Source organism: Nomascus leucogenys, chromosome 3 (genome assembly GCF_006542625.1).
Source record: "Nomascus leucogenys isolate Asia chromosome 3, Asia_NLE_v1, whole genome shotgun sequence".
In the NCBI taxonomy this organism is placed as follows: Eukaryota; Metazoa; Chordata; class Mammalia; order Primates; family Hylobatidae; genus Nomascus; species Nomascus leucogenys.
The window spans coordinates 119,742,536-119,755,412 of NC_044383.1; positions in this window are offsets into that span (position 1 = coordinate 119,742,536).

Genomic DNA, 12,877 nt, shown 5'->3' on the forward strand with positions numbered 1-12,877 from the left:
GTGTATTTTCTTGTTGTGTCCAAAACTCTGTCCAACTCCCTCTTGACCCATTGTGCAGTTTGGCAGTTTGCTTCACATTCTGCTCATACCTTTTTTTTTTTTTTTTTTTTTTTTTTTTTGCAGAGAGTGCCTGTCTGTGGAGACCTCAGGCACATCCCACTCCAGTGCCACCCAGGGGGACTTCCACTGACTCCTTTGCCCAGCTCCCATTCATAGACGTTTCTTTTGGCATTCTCCTGACTTCACCAAACGACTCTTCAGCTCTTTTCTTTCATTTGAAATGGAAGCAATCATGTTTAACTACATTTTTCCTTTATGCTTTTATTCCTGTACACTTATTTAATAAGTGCAGTGCTCTTTTACTCCTTAAACTCATCAGTGATTTTCCATATTTTAGAAAGTGAAATGAGCAGTTTTGCTTCAGAGATTGAGTCTGAGAAATAGCTATTTTTTAAAAAATAGAAACAGTCTGGGGAAAGTCCTTCTTTCACATTTTATGCCAGAATCTTTTCTGTTCTTACTAATTTTCTAACTCATGGTAGGATGAGGAAAAACTTCATTTTAGCCTGCTCCTATGTGATTGTAATGGATACTCCTATTGGATTACAAACACAATAATGAAAAAGACAATGATTGGCTTCCACTCTAACATATAGAACTAGGGAACTGAGCTGCTTCTGAGTCATATTTTTTAAGAGTTCATTTGCAAACCGGTATAGTAATCAAAGGCTCCCTCCAAGGGAACTGAATAAAGATGGAGTCATGCACCAGAAAATATACTAATTGCACACTTGGAAACTGACAAATTAACTATGATGATGAACAAAATTAATGTAGGGATCTAGCTTTATAACTTGCATGGGAAGTACGTGGATGTTGTGTGTGTGTCTGTGAGTGCATGTGTGTGTGATTATATCCTTTCATCCTCAAATATGGAATTACTATGTGCACCCAGAGCTAGAAAGATCAATGTTTGTACAATGGTTTGTTCATATTCATTTTCTTTCAAACCACTTTCACATTTATAAGGCCTTCCTGAGTGTGCCTCTCTTATCAATCCATTAAGCAACTCTTTATTCAAATATTCAGGTTTGATCACACCTCTCAAAACTAACCACTGGACTCCCTTTTCCCTACAAGGTAAAATTAAAAGTCCTTAACCTCCCATATAAAAAGAAAACTGAAAATCCTCATGATATAGAATCTGCTTCTCTCTCAAAGCTCATGTTGCAGACACAGGTTTTAATCTGATATTCATTCCCAACTGTTATTCTCCTTTACTACTCTGAAATAGAACCTGAAAAGCTAAACTGTCACTTCCCCAACCTCCTTTTGGATTAGGGGCTGCCGTGTGATACAATGCTAGCTGAAGAGAGAATTACAAGCAGAATCAGTGAAGGCATTTCTAAAATAGGCTTTTGTTATCCTTAGGAAAGGAAAAAAGATATGTTAGTGCCTTCCACTTCCCCTCTTTTTCCTGACTTAAAAATAAAGATAAGATGTCTAGAGCTATAGCAGCCATCCTGTGACCATGAAAAAAGGGCATTAGAATTGCAGAGATGCTGGCCCTGATAGTGGATCTACTAAAAAAAAACTCCCTGACTATATTAGAAAAATGAACCCTTGTCTGTTTGGTTATTTTGGGTTCTCTATTATTGTTGCAGAATGGCAGCCTAACTGACATACTCATCTTCCACCATTCTTATTTCCATCAAAATTTATGCTCCAACAATATTTTGCCAAAATTACTCTCCCAGTAAGTCTTCTTGAGACATCTCAATCCCAAAATTGTTATTAATAATTATTAATTATTCCTCCTTCTCTAGGTTTTCTCTTTATTTTGAAGATACTTTCATTATTGAACTTCTCACATAGTATTATCATTTATTTATATGCTTGGGGTTATAAATAGACACTAAATAAAATATTGTTGGGTGCTATGGAATCATTAGCTATGTACAATGTTGGAATCCTGGGAGGACACCAACATTAAGAGCACAAAAGTTTGGCTTGTAGGATTGCGCTGAGTGGATTCTACTTGATTACACCATCATTCATATCCTATTGCATCCTCTGACACTCCATTGCTAGGGACACATCTTGCTCAGAAATACTTGTGTCATTTGCTTGTGACTAACTAGGAAATACAATGTTCCTTATTGACTAAACCTTTTGCAAGGAGGATGAAAGGATGCCATGCTGTTTCTCTCCTTGACACCTAGGCAGAAGCTCTTTACTTCTCTTCCTGGGAGTACTTGTTCCCTCTAGTCTGTCTACAGAACATCCTTTAAGTTCCAGGTCAAGGAATACCTCCACAAAGAACTCTTCATTTCCATTCACACTCCAGAATTTATTGTTCTTTCGTCGAATCACAGTATTTTACATGTGCCTCTGTCATGTTATGCTGTATTTATTTATTATCTGTCTTTTCTAAATATGGTAAGCTGCTGGACGCGAGTGTTCATGTTTGATTGATATTCAAGGTTTAAGTATCTGAAAAAGTATCTCTCACAAATACTTGTTTAATGAAACAATGGCATTCACGTTGTCAAAGTACCAACACTCTTCCAAGTAAAAGGCGAGAGAAAGGTCATGTACTTTGGAATATCTTAGAGGTTCTAAATTTCACGGATTCCATCATTTGGTGTACAGAATTTAAGAATAAAAGACTAAAGTATAATTTGTAAAAATAAAACACTACAAATCATTTTGGAGAGGCAATGAATTGTAACGGGGGTTTAGTTTATCAATTACCAGCTCAGGTAATCGTAAATGGGCACATTCTGTGAAAGTGTATATTGTTGAAATTAATCTGTACTCTCATCTTGTGTAATTTTTCCTTTCTTTGCGTTAAACAAGATTTGTATTTGTATTATGCCCTTTAACCAGAGTCTTCAATACCACCCACGAACTATTTAGGCAGTACATCAGGAGAATGAGCTCTTTTGCATGAAGAACATCAAAATGTAGAACGTGTACCCTATAAAGTTTCTATAGGACATCACTGTGCAACTCAAGTCATGAGATTTTTTTCCCAGTTGGATATTATTAATTGTTGCAATTATTATTATTGAAATAGTCCCAAAAGATTGCAATGTGATTAGGACCAAAAGAACAAACATTTTAGCAAATACATTGGCTGCTTATGGAATAAAGTGCTATTCCACAGCCAGCTTTTTGTTGCAAACCATGTTATGTAAAAAAACACAAGCTCCCCAAAATGGACATGGGCCTTCACTATCTTTCTGAATTAAATTATAGCATCTTTCAAATGATTTTTTTGGTATGTGTGCTACTTTATTTTCATTATGAAGAAAAAAAATTTGGATATGGGCTTTGGATAAAATTATGGCCTCATCAAGACACGAATAAATTACATATGCCCCATTAAAACTTGTCAGTTTAATTCAGATAACGTTTATTTATTATAAGTGTTTTAAAGGTTTATAGTTATTTTCCACATTATTTCACTGCACTTTACTTACCCTCACTTAAAATTCCTTTTGTACGGTGAACTGTATAGTTTAATTTTTATTTCCATTATTTTCCTACTGAAAGTTAAATTTTAAAAATGCTGTTATTTTCCGTTTGTCTCATAGGTGTCTATCACGCACTAGGCAATATGATTTTCTTAGAATTCCCAGTGGGCTCTGTGCTACTTATTTGCAGGTACTGTGTCGACATATGAATCTTGAGGGAAATAAATTTACTTTGTGAAATGTATTTATTATGTGGCACTGTGTCCTATGCCAAAGCAATTCAAACAAAGGGCAAACAAAGGACTATGTCTTCCAACAATTCTAACATTTTAAAAAACAAAAAGTTTTTTTCTTTTTTGTTTTCTTCAAGATAGGGTCTTGCTTTGTCATCAGCCTGGAGTGCAGTGGCCCAATCATGGCTCTCTATAGCCTCCACCTCCCTGGGCTCAGGTGATCTTCCAGAGTATCACCTGATACTCAGTTTAGCCTCCAGGGCAGCAGAGAGTAGTGGTGTGCACCACCATCCCAGCTAATTTCATACTTTTTGTAAAGATGGGTTTTGCCATGTTGCCCAGGCTGGTCTCAAACTCCTGAGCTCAAGTGATCCACCTGCCTCTGCCTCCCAAAGTGCTGGGATTACAGGCATGAGTCACCATGCCAAGCCTTCTTAATATTTTTGTACACTAGAAAAGTACTTTTGGTTTTATCTCACGATTTAGCTGTAGAGATTAGTTTATCTGATATATGAATTTCTCTATTTGTCTCAGTAGGTTACAAACATATAAAAGCCATTTATTTGTCAAAAGCTATTGAAAGTAATAGGTATTTCCAAATATAACAACATGCTATAAGGTAAGAAGCAAAGGATTTGGAGGCAGGCAGATGTTAATTCCAATACCGAATCTGCAATTTACCAGCTATGTGAGTCACAGTTTCCTCATCTACTAAGTAGGGGGTCACAATAAATACCTTGAAAGATTGTTGCAAGGTGTATTAGCCAGGGTTCTCTAGAGGGACAGAATTAATAGGATATATATACACACACACACACACACACACACACACACACACACATATATATACATATCTCATATATACCAATAAATATGAGACGTATGTGTGTATACATATATATATACACATATATGATAGTTTATTAAGTGGTATTAACTCACACAATTGCAACACCCCACAATAGGCCATCTGCAAGTTGAGGAGCAAGGAAGCCAGTTCAAGTCCCAACACTGAAGAACGTGTAGTCCAATGTTCAAGGGCAGGAAGCATCCAGCATGGGAGAAAGATGTAGCCTGGGAGGCTAAGCCAGTCTAGTCTTTTCACGTTTTTCTACCTGCTTTATATTCTGGCCACACTGGCAGCTGATTAGATGGTGCCCACCCAGATTGAGGGTGGGTCTGCCTTCCCCAGTCCACTGACTCAAATGTTACTCTCCTTTGGCAGCACCCTCAGAGACACACCCAGGAACAATACTTTGCATCCTTCAATTCAATCAAGTTGACACTCAGTATTAACCATCACACAAGGATTAAGTAATATATGCATGAAAAATTGAGAGCCTGTAGTGGTTTGGGAGATGATTATAAGACTAATGAGAATAATAAAGATAGCTTGACAATGGTGATCATATAGACAAATATGAATTGAGTTTTACTTTCCTTTCAGAATTTTACTGTTTTAAGTAAGCATGGCCACTATCTAATATGCTTTCAAATTGATCTAATTTGGTACCAAAAATGATGATAATGATGATGATGCAGTACTGGTGAAGATGGTGTGCTGTAATTACGGTAGGAAAGATGATGCTGTGGTGTGAATAGTTCATTTTGTTGAGGGTTTAGCGTGACTAGGGTTTAGTGTGATGACAGTTTGGTGTGATGATGGTATGGTGCAGTGTGATGATGCAGTGTGATAATGATGTCAGGAGGTGATGGTGTAATGCGTCAGTAGTATGGGGTGATGATGTTATAGTGTGATGACAGTGTAATTCCTTTTTTCTAACTGATACAGATTTTCATATGAAGAGTGCTTCTAGAGGACCAGAATCTTAAGGATGAAGTTTTTGAATTGTTTGTCTAATGTGATTAGATTTAAAGATGCTAATGATTCTATTTCCAATGGTAAAGAGGACACTGATAGCCCATTGATTGCATACTGTGGCTATTGAGATATGCAAAATATCTCCATTGAATACTCCTAATCAAATGCCCATGGAAAGTAAGGTTCTGGGTGACTATGTAGTTGATATCTTAGAATATTCTGGTAAACTAAAAAGTATAATTGGGATTGGCTAATGGCTCCTAAATGCCCTGGAGAAAGTTGTGGTTGGTGGGACAGTGAGAGGCTAGGGATTAAAATACCCAGTCCAAGTTATGCACTAATGACATGAAAACTTTTGTAAACCTTTGTCTCTTCTAGTTTCAGAGCTGATATTCCTGAAAACCAAACACAGAGTGTCAGCCTGTGAGTAGCTGAATTACAACACAAATCAAATTCCCAAATTTTCAGGGTGTCTTCTGGCTAACATGAGGGCATTGATTGAGAAGAAATGGGATCATCCTGCAAATTGAAATATGGACATATGTGCAGATCCCAGTGGAGGCTGGGACACTGAATCCTTAGATTCTGCTGAGCCTTGTTTGCTCATAGAAGCAGCCCTTCTACACCTGACCAAGGAAATCAGCACTGCTTTACCTAAAGAAGCTGTAATGACCTCCCCTAAGGTAGTTGCCTTAAAATACACTGTTGATTCTCCTCAGGATTCACCTCCACCACCCTTCTTTGCTTTTACACTTATAACAAGACTCAAGTCCCATCAGGCTCTGAAATGAAGTACAAAGTGTGACCCATGAGGACATTAGCTATTCCAAAAGCACTGCACATTTTTACAACTTACACAAACAGAAATTTAGGGAATATGTGTGGGAATGGATCTTAAGGATGTAAGATAATGGTGGAAGGAATGTAAAGCTGGATCTGGCCAAATTTATTGATGTGGCCCCCCTAAACAGAGATTCTGGATTAAATGTTGTAGCTTTAGGGGTTAGAAAAGGCTCCAAGGGTTTGGTTAAAACACGTATCCAAAGTTGATGAAAAATGAAGTCAAAATTTCAGAACTGCCTTAATATACTGTAGAAGAAGATGTTCCATGGCATAGGGAGACTGGAATATTAGGGTGGATTTATCATGTAAGACCTGCTTACCCAGCCTGGAAGGGCACACCTTTCACTGTAACTTTTAGGAACAAATTTTTCAGGGGAGCTCCAGAATTCTTGAAGGGCTTTGTGGTCCCTCTTCTCTGTAGGTCAAAAATTAGCATTGGAACTACTACTACCAAACTGGGATCCCTCAATGCAATGGGACAGTGGGATTTTTGGGCAGCAGGGACCAAGTGGTGGCACTAAATTGCCAAATATAAAGTAGTCATGGTTACTGCAATGGACGAGCACGTCAAAGCAGTAGACAGAATAGTCTGATGACAGAAATTTATGGTATTGGCTACTTTGTCATGATGTCCCTAGAGAAGAAATAGGTGGGAAGTCTCCTAAATTCTTGTTTGATGTGTATAAGCAAGCAAGTTCCAGGTCTAGTGGGTAGACATCTACCACAGGGAATCATGACCTCTCAATAAATTTCCAGACTTGAACCAGTTTACAAATCCAGAACTCTTTAAATAAGAGAAGGCAAGGTTCTCTTGAGGAAAGACCTTGCTACCATGCCAAAAGTTTATACCCTTAATTTTTTCTCATTCTTCCCCAAAGAGACCTATGACTATTTGCTAGAGTGACTGTGGATTGGGGAAAGTGAAGTGATAAGACTTTGGGGAGAATTGCTGGATTTGGGCTGTGAACTTATACTAATTTCCTGGAGATCTCAAACATCACTGTGGTCTACCACTCAGAATAAGGGCTTATGGAGGTCAAGCGATAAATGGAATTTTAGCTCGAGATCCCTGAACACATCCTGTGGTTATTTCACAGTTTCAGAATGTGTTAATGAAACAGACATATTCCACAACTGGTAGAGTCCCTACATTTATTGTGTGACCTGGGAGAGGTCAGGGAATGTGATAAGAAGGGCCAAGTAGAAGCTACTAGAACTGCTTCTACCTACAAAAATTGTAAACCAAAGGCAATACTAATTCCTACAGGGACTGCAGAAATTAGTATTATCATTAAGGACTTGAGAGTTTCAGTGGTGGTGATTTCTACCACATCCCCATTCAACTCTCCATTTTGGCCTGTGCAGATGGAACTTGGAGAATGACAGTGGATTATCATAAACTTAATCAGGTAGTGGCTCCAATTGCAGCTACTGTACCAAACATGATTTTATTGCTTGAGCAAATTAGCACATCCCCTTATACTTGTTGGGCAGCTATTATGGTGGTAAGTGCTTTTTCTACATTCCTGTTAGTAAAGACCACCATAGCAGTTTGCTTTCAGCTAGAAAGGGCAGCAATACACTTTCACTGTGCCACCTCACTGTATGTCCATTCTCTAGCTTTATGTCATTTATATAGTCCTCAGGGAGCTTGGTGGTTGTTCTCTTCCAAAAGATATCATGCTGTTTGTTTCATTGCATTGAGAATGTCATGCTGATTGGACCCAGTGAGCAAGAAGTGTGTGTGTGTGTGTGTATATATATATGTGTGTGTGTGTGTGTATACATATATATAAAATGATATATATGTGTGTGTGTGTGTATATATAGCAACTATTATATATATACACACACACGTAAGACATTTGTGATTCAGAGGATGGGAAATAAACCCGACAAAAAATTCAGAGGCCTTCCACCTCAGTTAAATGTCTAGGGGTTCAAGTCCAGGTGAGGTGGCTCATGCTTGCAATCCCAGTGTTTTGGGAGGCAGGGGTAGGGGAATCACTTGAGGCCAGGAATTAGATACCAGCCTGGCCAACACAGTGAAATCCTTTCTCTAACAAAAATAAAATTAACCAGGTGTGGAGGCACACACCTGTAGGCCTAGCTACTCTGGAGGCTTAAGCCCAGAAGTTAGAGGTTATAGTGATCTATGATCATGCCACTGCACTCCAGCCTAGGCAACAAAGTGAGACCCTGCCTCTAAAGAAAAAAAAAATCTAAGTGATGTGGGAAGCTAAGATACCCCTTCTAAGTTAAATGATAAGTTATTGAATCTTGTCCCTTCTGCAACCAATAAAAGAGGAACAACACCTATTGGACTTCCTGACTTCCTTGGACTTTGGAGGAGACATATTCCTCATTTGGGTGTGCTACTCTAGCTTATTTACCTAGTGAACTGAAAAATTAGTATTTTTGAATGGAGCCCATAAGAGAAGGCTCTGCAATGGACCTAGACCACCGTGCAAGCTGCTCTGCCACTTGGGCCATATGATCCAGCATATCCAATGGGGCTTGAAGTGTCAGTGCCAGAAAGAAATGCTGTTTGAAGCTTTCGGAAGGCAGTTAGAAATGAATCACACCTTAAAATCTTGAAGCAAAGCCATGTCATCCTCTGCAAATAACTTTTCTCATTTTGAGAAAGAGCTTTTGGCTTACTACTGGGCTTTAGTGGAGTCTAAACACTTAACCATGGGCCACCAATTCACCGTGCAACCTCAACTGCCCAACAAAAAATGTGTTGTCTGGTCCACCAAGTCCTAAAATTGGGCAGTGATATATACATTTACAATGCTTGAGCAGGCCCTGAAAGCACAAGTAAGTTACATGAAGAAAGGTCTCAAATGTTCATGGCCCCTACTACTGCTACATTGCCTTCTCCCTCCCTGCACATATCTATGCTACAGGTGGAGTTTCTATGGCCAGTTGATGAGAAAGAGAAAAACTAGGACCTGATTTATAGATGATTCTGCACAATAGGCAATGTCTTAGTCCTTTTGTGCTGCTATGACAAAATACCTGAGACTAGGTAATTTATAAAGGACAGAAATTTATTTCTCATGGTTCTGGAGGCTGGGAAGTCCAAAATCAAGGCCTCAACAGGTTCAGTGTCTGGTGAATGCCCAGTCTTTGCTTCCAAGATGATGTCTTATTGCTGCATCCTCCAGAGGAAAGGAACACTGTCTTCACATAGTGGAAGGATAAAAGAGCAAGAGCGTGCTCATTTCAACTTAATCCCATTCATAAGTGCAGAGCCCTCATGATTAAATCACCTCCCAGAGGCCACACTTTTTAATACTACTGCATTGAGGATTAAATTTCAACATGATTTTTTGAGGAAACACAATCATTGAAACCATATCAGCCAGGTACCACCTGGAAATAGACAAATGCAGCACTACAGCCCCTTTCTTGAATATTCCTGAAGGACAGTGGTGAAGGGATTTCCTTGCAGTGGGCAGAACATCAAGCAGTGCACCTGATTGTTTATTTTGCTTAAAAGGAGTAATTGCCAGGGGTTTGGATGGATGATCAGAGTCCTGGGAAAAAACATGATTGGAAAATTGTTGACAAGAATTTCTGGGCGGGGGGAAATATATGAATAGGTAGACCTCTCTGAATGGACAAAGAATGTGAATATACATGTGGCCCATGTGATTGCTCACCAAAAGGTGACCTCAGCAGCAGAAGATTTTAATAATCAAGTAAATACTGATTCTGTGGACACCACTCAGAGTCTTTCTTAGACATGCCTTTCATTGCCCAGTGGATTATGAACAAAGTAGCCATGGTGCTAGAAACAGAGATTATGCATGGGCTCAGCAATATGGATTCTACTCACCAAGGCTGACTAGGCTGTTGCTATTGCTGAGTGCCCAATCTGCCAGCAGAAGAAACCAACACTGCCACAATCCTGCAGGTTGATCAGCCAGCTACTTGGTGACAGATTATGTTGGACCACTTTCATCATAAAAGGGAAAGCACTTTGTTCTTTTAGAAAAAGTCACTTATTCTGCATATGGGTTTGCTTTTCTTGTATATAATCCTTCTGTTGAAACTTACAGAATGTCTTATCCACAATCATGACATTGTACAAAGCAGTGCTTCTTATCAAGGGCAGCAATGGTCCCATGCTCATGGAGTTCACTGGTCTTACCATTATAACCTATCATCCTGAAGCAGTTGGGGTGACAGATGGCATATAGCCTTTTGAAGATACAGTTGCAATGCCAGCTAGGTGGTAATGCCTTGTGAGGTTGGGGCAGGAGGCTATATGTGCTCTAAATCGGTATCCAACATATGGTATTTTTTCTCCCATAGCCAAAATTCATGGGTCCGGGAATCAAGGAGTAGAAATGGGAGTAGCTCTAACCGCTATTATCCTTTTTGATCTACCAGCAAAATGTTTGCTGACCTTGGGCTCTGCTGGTCTAGAGTTCTAAAGGAAGGAATGTTTCTACCAGGAGACACAACAGTGATTCCATTGAATTGAAAGTTGAAATAACCACCTGGCCACTTTGGGCTCCTCAAGTCTCTGAAGCAACAGGCAAAGAGGGAAGTTTCTATATTAGTTTGTGTTATTGATATTGACTACCAATTGGGATCTTTCTACACAACAGAGATAAGTTGGAATATGTATAGAATACAGTAGATCCTTTAGGGAGTCTCCTAATCCTCATGCCCCGTGATTAAAGTTAATGGAAAACTACAACAACCCAATTGTAGCAAAACTGCTAATGGTCCAGATCCTTCAGAAATGAAGATCTGGGATATCCCTGCAGGTAATAAAAAATAAGCAGTTGAGGTGCTTGTTGAAGGCAAAAGGAATACAGAATGAATAGTGGAAGAACATAGTTATAAATATCAATTATGGCTAATGATCAGCTGCAGAAATGAGGACTATGATAGTTATAGATTTTTTTCTTGTTATGAATGTTTGTATATATATTTAGCAAATATTTTTGTGTTCTTTCCTCTCTTATCCCCTTTTCATCTAACATAGGCTGTATTAATAATAGTTAACTTCATATCACAATATTTACATTATAGAATATCAAGGAGAAAAGTGAACAGTACCCAAGACTTTGCATCCTCTTCTGAGGAAAGTTGGTGTGGTTTTGGTGGCATGGAAGATAGTTGTATCATGTTAGATGGAAGTACGACTTTGCCATTATTTTTATTTGGAGATTAAGTATGGTTTCAGAAGATGTGTATGGATGTAAAATTGGCAAGATGTGGACTGTGATGGTCAGCTTTACCTTTCAACCTGGCTAGGCTACAGTCCCCAGTTATTCAATCAAACTTCAATCACAATCTAGCTGTTGTGATGAAGGTATTTTGTAGATGTGCTTAAAGTCAATAATCAGTTGATGTTATGCAGAGAGATTATCCCAGATAGTCAGTGTGAGCCTGAATCAAACAATCAAAGGCCTTAGGATCAGAACTGGGGCTTCCTTAAGGAAAAAGAAATCCTGCCTGTAGACAGCAACTTGAAATTATGCTCAGGACTCTCAGCTTGCCTTTCTTGATGGTTTGTCCCATGGATTTCAGACTTGCTTTGACATCCCCAAGAATTGCACAAGTCAATTCCTTGCAATAAATCTCTTAGTATCTCCTACTGATCTTGTTTCTCTGGTTGAATCCTTACTGATATAACTAAAAAACAAAACAAAACAAAAAAAAAACAAAGAAAATACCAAAAACTTCCTTGCCTTATAATCTTTCTTGTGTCAATATTAACTTGTTTACTTAATTTCTTTCTTCTTTAGAGAATAAATTTCTTGAAATCAAGATCTGAATTTCTCAAGTCTTTGAAGCACTAAGCACAAGACCTGTCTAAATGTATGCTCAGTGAACAACAGTTAAAGAAATCTCAGTTTTAAGTTTTTCTCTTGTTTTCTGACTTGATCTTGAGGCAGATGTAGCTGTGGAGGACAAGTAAGCATTTCAGGCTTAAAATTACATTTAATTCCTAACATGTTTTCATTTGTAAATTATTTTGTCTCCACTAATTGCCACAAAAAGTAGTCTTGCAAATGGCTTTCAAGTGTCACTAGGCCAATAGTAACTGAATTTCTATTTCTAAATTTATTACCACAACTCACTTTTCCCCTTAAATATTTTTATCTTAGCCTTTCAATTTCTTCCATTCCAATTATCTTGGCTGATGTATTCCTAAGTATCTTCCTCCAGAAAACTTATCTAGGCAATTTGGTACACATCATTTAAACTGAGGAATTCATTTTCTCACTTATTCATTCATCCCTCAAGTAATTACCAAGCATCCACTGTGTGTAAGGCACTAGGCTACATAATTTAGTGTGTCACGGCTTCTTAATGACCTAATCCAATTATTATCCTCTGACAAAAACTAATCATAAAAACATAAAAAAAAGTCTTTGCCCAAATTTGCCCAATTCTGTGTTTTCATGTTGGTTAATCTTTGAGTCTTTCACCTCTAAATTTGGGTTAGATTAATTCTATAAAAAAGGCTAAGC